The following is an 8,726-nucleotide window of genomic DNA, read 5'->3' as shown; positions in this document are numbered from 1 at the left end:
TGTAAACCACTGCACCCAGACTGGACAACCATTCTTTTTTTTTTTCCAGACAGGGTCTGGCTCTGTTGCCCAGGCTGGAGTGCAGTGGCATGATCTCAGCTCACTGCAACCTCTGCCTCTTGGGCTCAAACCATCCTCCCCACTTTGCCTGCTGGATAGCTGTGAATACAGGTGTGTACCACCATGCCTGGCTAATTTTTGTACTGTTGTAGAGATGAGGTTTTGTCATGTTGCCCAGGCTGCTCTCTAACTCCTGGCCTCAAGTGATCCGCCTGCCTTGGCCTCCCAAAGTGCTGGGATTACAGGCATGCAATAACCATTCTTAACACATTTGCATTTCTCAACCTTTGCTGTTATCTATTTATCAATCAATCATGTCCATCTATGAGCTATCTTTGATTTATTTATCATTGATCTATCATCTATCTAAAACAGCAGCAGATAACAGAGCTCTTATGCACCATGAATGGTCTAATTTACCACATAACAACTCAATTTTTATCACGACCCCATGAGATAGCTGTTATTATCCTCAGTCTACAGATGAGAAAATTGAAGCTCAGAAGGGTTAGAGAGTACAGGCCAGAGAGTTGAGGTAACTTACCAGGACTTACGACTGTTAGGTGATGAGGAGCTGGAATTTGATTCTAGATTGTTTGGCTCCATAGTCTCTATTCTTAGCCCCTACACTATGCTGACTTTAAAGTCTGAATCCAGGCCAAGTGTGGTGGCTCAGACCTTTGATCCCAGGAAGGCCAAGGCCGAGGGAGGATCACTTGAGCCCAGGAGTTTGAGACCAGCCTGGGCAACATAGCAAGACTCCATCTTTACATAGCATTTACAAAGCTACTGAACATGGTGACTCACACCTGTAGTCCCGGCTACTCGGGAGGCTGAGGTGGGAGGATCATTTGAGCCCAGGAATTCCAGGCTGCACCTGGGTGACAGAGTGAGATTCTAACTCAAAAAAACAAAGTTTGAATTACACAGTGATACCTTTCTGCAACTTTTGTTTCTTACGTGTCAGAGTATCCCGGCTACTTTCCGTGTGTAGACATCTGCAGCTCCCATGTCCACTTTCAGAGTTGCATGGTATCTCATAACAAAGGTGCCCCCAAGTTTACTGAACCACATTCAGACTAATGAGCACTGAGACTGTTTCCAAATTTTCACTATTATAAAGGCAGTTTGCTGGAAAAATCATACTAAAAACTGTCTTAATTTCATAAAACAAAGCTCTTAAGTTACTCTCTGAGGTCAGATTCCCAGAGGTGAAATTGCTGGGTTGGTGGCTTCACACGTTATGGGGCTTTGATGTCTGCAAACAAACTGCGACTCAGAACAGCTGAAGCTCTTCCTTCTGGGGCCGATGAGGCTCTTTTTAATTTTTTTCCCTTCAATTTTTAAAAATTGAGATTGAATTTACATAACATAAAAGTCACTGTTCACTGTGTAAAATTCGGTGGTTTTTAATATATTCACAGCATTGTACCACCATCAGCACTCTCTAATTCCAGAATATTTTCAGCACTCCAGAAAGAAACCCACACCCATCAGCAGTCACTCCCCATTCCTCTTCCTCCCAGCCCCTGGCAACCACTGATCCACTTTCTGTCTCTATGGAATTGCCTATTCTGGGCATTGCTTACAAATGGAATTATATAATATGGGGCCTTTTGTGTCTGGTTTCTCCTGCTCAGCATAATGCTTTCAAAGTCATCTATGCTCTACCATGTGTCCGCACTTCCCTCCTTTTTATGGCCAAATACTATTCCACTGTGCATATATACCACTTTCTTTTCTTTTTCTTTCTTTCTTTTTTTTTTGTTTGAGACAGGGTCTCACTTTTTTGCCTAGACTGGAGTGCACTGGTGCAATCATGGCTCACTGCAGTCTCGACCTCCTGGGCTCAGGTGATCCTCCCATCTCGGCCTCTGGAGTAGCTGGGACCACAGGAACGTACCACTGTGGCTGGCTAAATTTTTTTTGCATTTTTTTTTGTAGAGAAGGGGTTTGGCCATGTTGTCTCGGCTGGTCTTGAACTCCAAGGCTAGAGTGAGCCATCAGCCATCAGCCTCCCAAAGTGCTGGAATTACAGGTGTAAGCCACTGCGCCGGGCCAACTATGTTTTGCTTATTGATTCATTACCTGATGGACATTATAATTATATCTACTCTTTGGTCATTATGAAGAATCCTGCTATGAACATCTTTTTTAGCTTTTGGTGGTATGAAGAAAAGGGAGAGGAGAACTTTCCTGAAATGAATGAGGTAGATTTGAAAAGATGAAGATAAAAAAAAAATTAGAGAAGATTTGCCTGAGGCCAATTCACTTAAGTAAGAAAACAGAACATAGGTTTGCAGGGAAGTATCTAGAAGGAAAATATCAGCTCTTTGGCCCCTTGGGCTCCTATGCTTTCTGACGATTCCTATACAAGGCAAAAATAGAATTCCTACAAACTCTTTGTAATCGAGAACAACCTGGATTTGGTGCAAGAAACGGACCAGTATAGGGACTGTAACTTTAATAGTTATTTTAGAAAAAAATATTTCTAGGCTTTTCAGGTGACTGAGTTTTGATGGTGGTTGATAAATGGCATCTCTTTTGTTTAGAAACTGGACTTACTGGCCTTGATCACAGTCAAGCGTGTTCTCCCTCACACACCTTCCTCGTTTGCCAGAGGTCTCTTACTGCACCCGAAACCCTGCCCTTGGCCTCAGTGAAATTGCAGTTCCTCGATGGAGCCCCAGAGGCCCAGGGCAGAGCGCCTCACGTGCTGGGCAGAGTCAGGACAGCACCTGCCTGGTGCGTGATGTCCCTTCTCACCAGGGAGTTCTGTTGTATTTTCCCCTTTGCTGTGTTATGTATAATTTAAAATACCTAATTTTACTTCTCTCCTCCTTTTTCTTTTATCATTTTATAGGGTATTTTGATAGTTATCACATACAATTTATTCCATAGAGTAGAGGGAAATGAGATAGGCTCATGATCAAATAGAAAAAGAATCGAGATCTGGGATTTGCCCCAGCTGAAGTTGAGGAGAGTTCTGGTTGGCCGCTTTTGGAGAAGGGTGGGTATTTTCACTTACCTAAAAGGTGGTCATTCTTTGTCAGGTGCCGTTATATTTTACAAGTATGAGGAGAATATTGAGAGTGAAAGGGGTGGACTATTATGGACATTTGTTTCTGATCATCCAGCTTCTCACTTGGAGACATCTCCACCATGTAAGGCAGAGATCAAGTCCCACATCTCAAATTACAGAGGCTGTAAATGCCGAATTCTTGCATTTTCAGCTTCCCTTGCAGCTGGGCATGTGCATACAAGCTGGGCTCTGCCAGGGATCATCTCTATTTTTTTTTTTTTTAAACAGAGATGAGGTCCTACTATGTTGCCCAGACTGGTCTTGAATTCCTGGCCTCAAGTGATCCTCCTGCCTTGGTCTCCCACCTCCCTCCCAAAGGGATTACAGGACATGAGCCTCTGCATCCCACCTGCCCCCAACTTTTTTTTTTTTTTTTTTGAGAGACGGGGTCTCGCTCCGTTGCCCAGGCTGGAGTGCAGTGGCTATTCACAGGCGCGATCCCGCTACTGATCAGCACGGGAGTTTTGACCTGCTCCATTTCTGACCTGGGCCGGTTCACCCCTCCTTAGGCAAACTGGTGGTCCCCTGCTCCCAGGAGGCCACCATATTGATGCCAAACTTAGTGCGGACACCTGATCGGCATAGCGCACTACAGCCCAGAACTCCTGGATTCAAGCGATCCTCCCACCTCAGCCTCCCGTGTAGCTGGGACTACAGGCACGCGCCACCACGCCCGGCCTGCCCCCAACTGTTAATCAGAATTCACAGAAGCCAAGAAGCGTGAACAATGTAGATTAGTTATCGTGAGGGTGGCAGTTGCAGGGTCCCATCTAGCCGGGGTCCAGGGCAGGGTGGGCCTCAGTGGTGTCAACAGTTCATGCCGTGTTCTGTCCTTAGGGACAGTGGCAGTGGGGTTCTCAGGGACCAGGTCTGAGATGGGATTTTGACATTGTTACTGGCTACATCACTTTATTTTTTTATTTTTGTTTTTGTTCTTTTGCCGCACCGCTTTAGAAGCACCATTTCTACATGGGGTATGAGGCTGGGAGAGGGGAGAGGAGAGAGAATCTTCCCTTTACTCACAGTTGTCAACTTGGTATTAAATGAGGAGTTGCAAGTTAAAGCCTCCAAGGCATGAGGCTTATTTTCAACAAGTGTTCCATCAGAGCCTTGGGCTGACTGTTGGGTGGTAACAGGGACAGTATGAAGGACAGCAGGAAGTGTGGGTCCACTTCTGAAAGCACAGATGGGAAAGGGATGGAGTTCCAGCTGGAGCAGGTTTCAGGTTGGACCAGAAAGCCGTCAGCGCAATGCGGTATCTGCGGGGCTCCGGGCAGTGCAGAATTTGGCATGGTAGTCCTTGTGGTCTGCGTGAGGAAGCATGGTCAGTACTGCTGCCTTGCACGGCTCTGCGGGGGTTTCTTTACATTGCTGTCCATGGAGGAACAGAGATGGTTAAAACATAAGGTTGTCCATGGAGCCACCTGGCTGAGTGATGGGCTGCGTGATTCAGGAACTAGGTTGGGGTGGGGGCTGGAAGATGGTGTGTTTCCCCACACCCCTGAGAGGAAGGAAGAGGGTTATTTACCCATGTTGGAGAGGGCCAGGGTAAAGCTGAACCCTGCTAAAGAGATCCACACAGTGCCATGCTAAGACCACCAGCCAGCAGAGGATCACACAGGACAGAGGCTGGGGACCCCACATGAGCAGGAAGGAGGAGGCCCTCCTCATCTGTCTTGTGGTGGGGCTCTGGGGGACAACAAGGCTTCTGGGAGAGAGGACTTGGACTTCTGTTCACTATTGTGATAAAATATGACTTTGACAGCACTGTGGACAGAATTACGTCCCCGCCCAAATTCATATACTGAAGCTCTGATCCCCATGGGATGGTATTTGGAGAAGTCTTTGGGAAATGGGTTAGATGAGGTCAGGGGGGTGGGGCTCTCATGATGGAATAGGTGTCCTTACAAAGAGAGGAAGAGACGCAGGGTCCCTCTTGTCACCATTTGAGGACACAGCAGGAAGTTGACCATTTGCCATCTAGGAAGAGAGTCCTCACCAGGAAACCAATCTGCTGGACTCCCCACCTCCAGCACTGTGGGAAATAAAGATCTATTGCTTAAGCCACCTAGTTTATGGTTTTGTTGTAAAAGCCTGAGCAGATGAAGACAACTCCATGTTTACCCCCAGAGAGGCAGTTTTAATAACCGGATTTGCTGACAGAATCATTTGAATAGGGCCGAGTGCTGTGGCTCATGCCTGTAATTCAAGCACTTTGGGAGGCCGAGGCAGGAGGACTGCCTAAAGCCAGGAGTTGGAGACCAGCCTGGACAACAAAGCAAAATTCTCTCTTTTTTAATTAAAAAAAGAAATTATTTGAATGGATGAAAATGTAAATAGGAATGGCACAAAAGAAAAGGCATCTACTGTGGCTGACTGAGGTGCTCAGGACTCAGAGATGTCTGCATTGTTTTGAGAATAAAGGTTTGCGTTCAGACATAGCTGCCTGAGACTTCTCAGACTGGTTACGTCTGTCCCCAGTGTTAGACTTTAGGTCCAAAGTACAATCTCACCATCGTCCCCATTTCTAGTTCTTGTTTGTGGCACCCACATCCACACAGTTGTCCAACTTATGAAATGGCCTCATCCCCTGTTTCTCCCGTGCACACCTGCCAGGTCTCAAGTCATAACCTTCTTTCTTTCTTTCTCTCTTTCTCTCTTTCTCTCCCTCCCTCCCTCCCTTCCTTCCCTTCCTTTCCTTCCTTCCTTCCTTTCCTCCCTCCCTCCCTCCCTCCTTCCCTCCTTCCCTCCTTCCCTCCTTCCCTCCTTCCTTCCTTCCTTCCGTCTTTCTTTCTTTCTCTCTCTCTCTCTTTCTTTCTTTTTTTCTTTTTTGAGACGAGTTTTGCTCTTGTTGCCCAGGCTGGAGTGCAATGGCGCAATCTCGCTTCACCGCAAACTCCGCCTTCTGGGTTCAAGCGATTCTCCTGTCTCAGCCTCCTGAGTAGCTGGGATTACAGGCATCTGCCACCACGCTCTGCTAATTTTGTATTTTTTTTTTTTACTAGAGACAGGGTTTCTCCATGTTGGCCAGGCTGGTCTTTAACTCCCGATCTCAGGTGATCCGCCTGCGTCAGCCTCCCAAAGTGCTGGGATTACAGGTGTGAGCCATCGCACCTGACAGACTTTTTTTTTTTAATCACGTCTGGGCTCTGACCACTTCGTCTCCATCCTCACTGCCACCATCTCTCTCAAGACCTCTGCTGCTGCATCCCAACCGGTCTTACCTGGTTCTTCCTCTGGTTTGGGTAATTATGTCGAAAGGCCCATGACAGCCTCAAGAAATATTCTGAAGACTCCCTGGACCCTAAAACGAATCCAGAGGCTTAGGGACTAACCAGCAAAGGTTACAAGGGCAGTCACAGATGAAGACAGGCCTGTATAATTAGGGGGTGGGGCTCTGAGATTTCTAGAAGGGGTTAAGTTTATGGTTAAGAAGTCCATTCTTATTCAAATGGTTCATGTACATAATGGATGGGTGCTGATCTTGTCAAAAGCTATCAGTGCTATACTCCAAGATGGTGGGTCATGGCTAGGCACGGTGGCTCACACCTGCAGTCCCAGCCCTTTGGGAGGCCGAAGTGGGCAGATCACCTGAGATTGGGAGTTCGAGACCAGCCTGGCCAACATAGTAAAACTCTGTCTTTACTGAAAATACAAAAATTAGCTGGATATGGTGGTGCGCGTCTGTAATCACAGGTACTCGGGAGGCTGAGGCATGAGAGTTGCTTGAAACTGGAGGTGGAGGTTGCAGTGAGCTAAGATTGCACCACTGCACTCCAGCCTGGACAATAAAGCAAGACTCTTAAAAAAACAAATGGTGGGTCGGTCTTGCTTAAATGACAGAATTGCATTTGTTCCTGTATCCTGGGTCTTGAGTGAGGTTAACTCATGAATCAGCCCGTTAGTAGATCTGAAGTCACAGAATATGTAGGGGAAGCTGCTAATTGTGCCCTAATAATCATTTTTTGTTCTTCAGTGAAAACCTCCTGAATTCAGCCTGTTGAATTTTGGCTGTGTACTGCCATCTAGAACAAAAACTACATTTCCTGATGTGCCTTGCAGCATAGTGTGTCCATATAATTAAGTTCTGGCCAACTGTTTGTAAGTCAGAGTAGTATATGTAATTTTGAGGAGGTAGACTTAGAAGGAAAGGGTATTTTGTTTTTCTTGCTGGAATGTTGATGTGATGGTTGGAGCTGGAGCAGCCATTTTGGACTATGATGAGGAAGCCGTGTATTGAAGACACTGGAGTGACCAGATTGGAGGAACCTGGGTCCTCAGTGAGTGGTACCAGCTCTGAGCTGCTGGTGTTTATGTGAGAGAGAAATAGACTGTTTTGCTTGAATCACCTTTACTTTGACTTTTAGATTCAGAATTTGATACCTGAAGACCAAATGCTGCAAGTAGCATCTAAAATGTGGCACTGGTTTAGTGGAATTGTTGGGCCAGCAGATGGCAAAGATATAAATATTGCCTTTTGTATAATGGCTAAACATGGATGAAATTGTTATCTGCTACTGGGTATGTGGAAGATGGACCACGGGCGGACTGAAGGGAAAACGGTGGGAGGATGAAAAAGTGTGACTGTTGCTCCTTCTTGCTTTTCACAGTCCTCTGTACGTGAGATGAACTGGGGCTACAGCCAGCCTGCCTGCAAGCAGAGATGGGAGGTATTGCAGCTGATGTTTGTCTTCTCCAGATCTCATGTCGAAAGGCATTCCCCAGTGTTGGAGGTGGGGCCTAATGAGAGGCGTTTGGGTCGTAGGGGTGGATCCCTCATGAAGAGATGAATGTCCTCCTCCCTGGGGATGGGGTGAGTTCTCACTCTCTTCATTTGGGTGAGAGCAGGTTGTTAAAAAGAGCCTGGTCCCTCTCCCCACTCTCTCTTGCTTCCTGTCTCTCCATGTGGTCTGCACACGCCTGCTCCCCTCCACCTTTCGCCAGGTGTGGGAGAGGCCTGAGGCCCTCACCAGATGCGGATGTGGGCGCCATGTTTCTTATACAGTCTGCAGAACCGTGAGGCAAATAAACCCCTTTTCTTTATAAGTTGCCCAGCCTCAGGTATTCCTGTATAGCAACCGTATGCAGCTAAGATGGGAGGGAATCTTGCTTTGCTCAGAGAGGCGCTGTCAATAGCTGCACTCAAGTTGACTCAAGTCTTGAAGGTTGAAAATGACAACTGCTTTTGTCCTTCAAACTGCAGCTATTAAGTGCAATGCCCTTGAAATGGCAGGCTTAGTGCAGATAAGGCTTCTCTGCCTGAAAATGCAAACCAGGTTGCTTCAAAGACCAGACTAAGGGTGTTGCTCTCACCCATGCTTCTCTTCCAGGCAGCCTCAAGGCAGCCACATTTAAGTTGAAGAGGCAGGAGCAGAGCAGATCTTCTGCTGTGGGTAGTTGATGGATTCTATTGTCTAAGAAATTGCATGCCTGGTGTTCCTGAACCATGAAAGTAACCTTGGGGGCCGGGCGTGGTGGCTCAAGCCTGTAATCCCAGCACTGTGGGAGGCCGAGGCGGGTGGATCATGAGGTCAAGAGATCAAGACCATCCTGGTCAACATGGTGAAACTCCGTCTCTACTAAA

At 46.9% G+C, this 8,726-nt stretch overlaps 1 long non-coding RNA gene across 1 annotated transcript; it reads left to right on the top strand.

Moving 5' to 3' along the window:
• Positions 1-2,744: 2,744 nt before the first annotated feature.
• Positions 2,745-8,505, top strand: LOC119466956. The gene is made up of 3 exons (XR_005195469.1): positions 2,745-2,805; positions 7,753-7,812; positions 8,473-8,505. It is a non-coding gene; the product is annotated as an uncharacterized LOC119466956 (long non-coding RNA).
• Positions 8,506-8,726: the final 221 nt, after the last annotated feature.

This window comes from Cebus imitator, unplaced genomic scaffold (assembly GCF_001604975.1).
Source record: "Cebus imitator isolate Cc_AM_T3 unplaced genomic scaffold, Cebus_imitator-1.0 Scaffold244, whole genome shotgun sequence".
Taxonomy (NCBI): domain Eukaryota; kingdom Metazoa; phylum Chordata; class Mammalia; order Primates; family Cebidae; genus Cebus; species Cebus imitator.
This window is presented reverse-complemented; position numbering and strand designations above follow the sequence as displayed.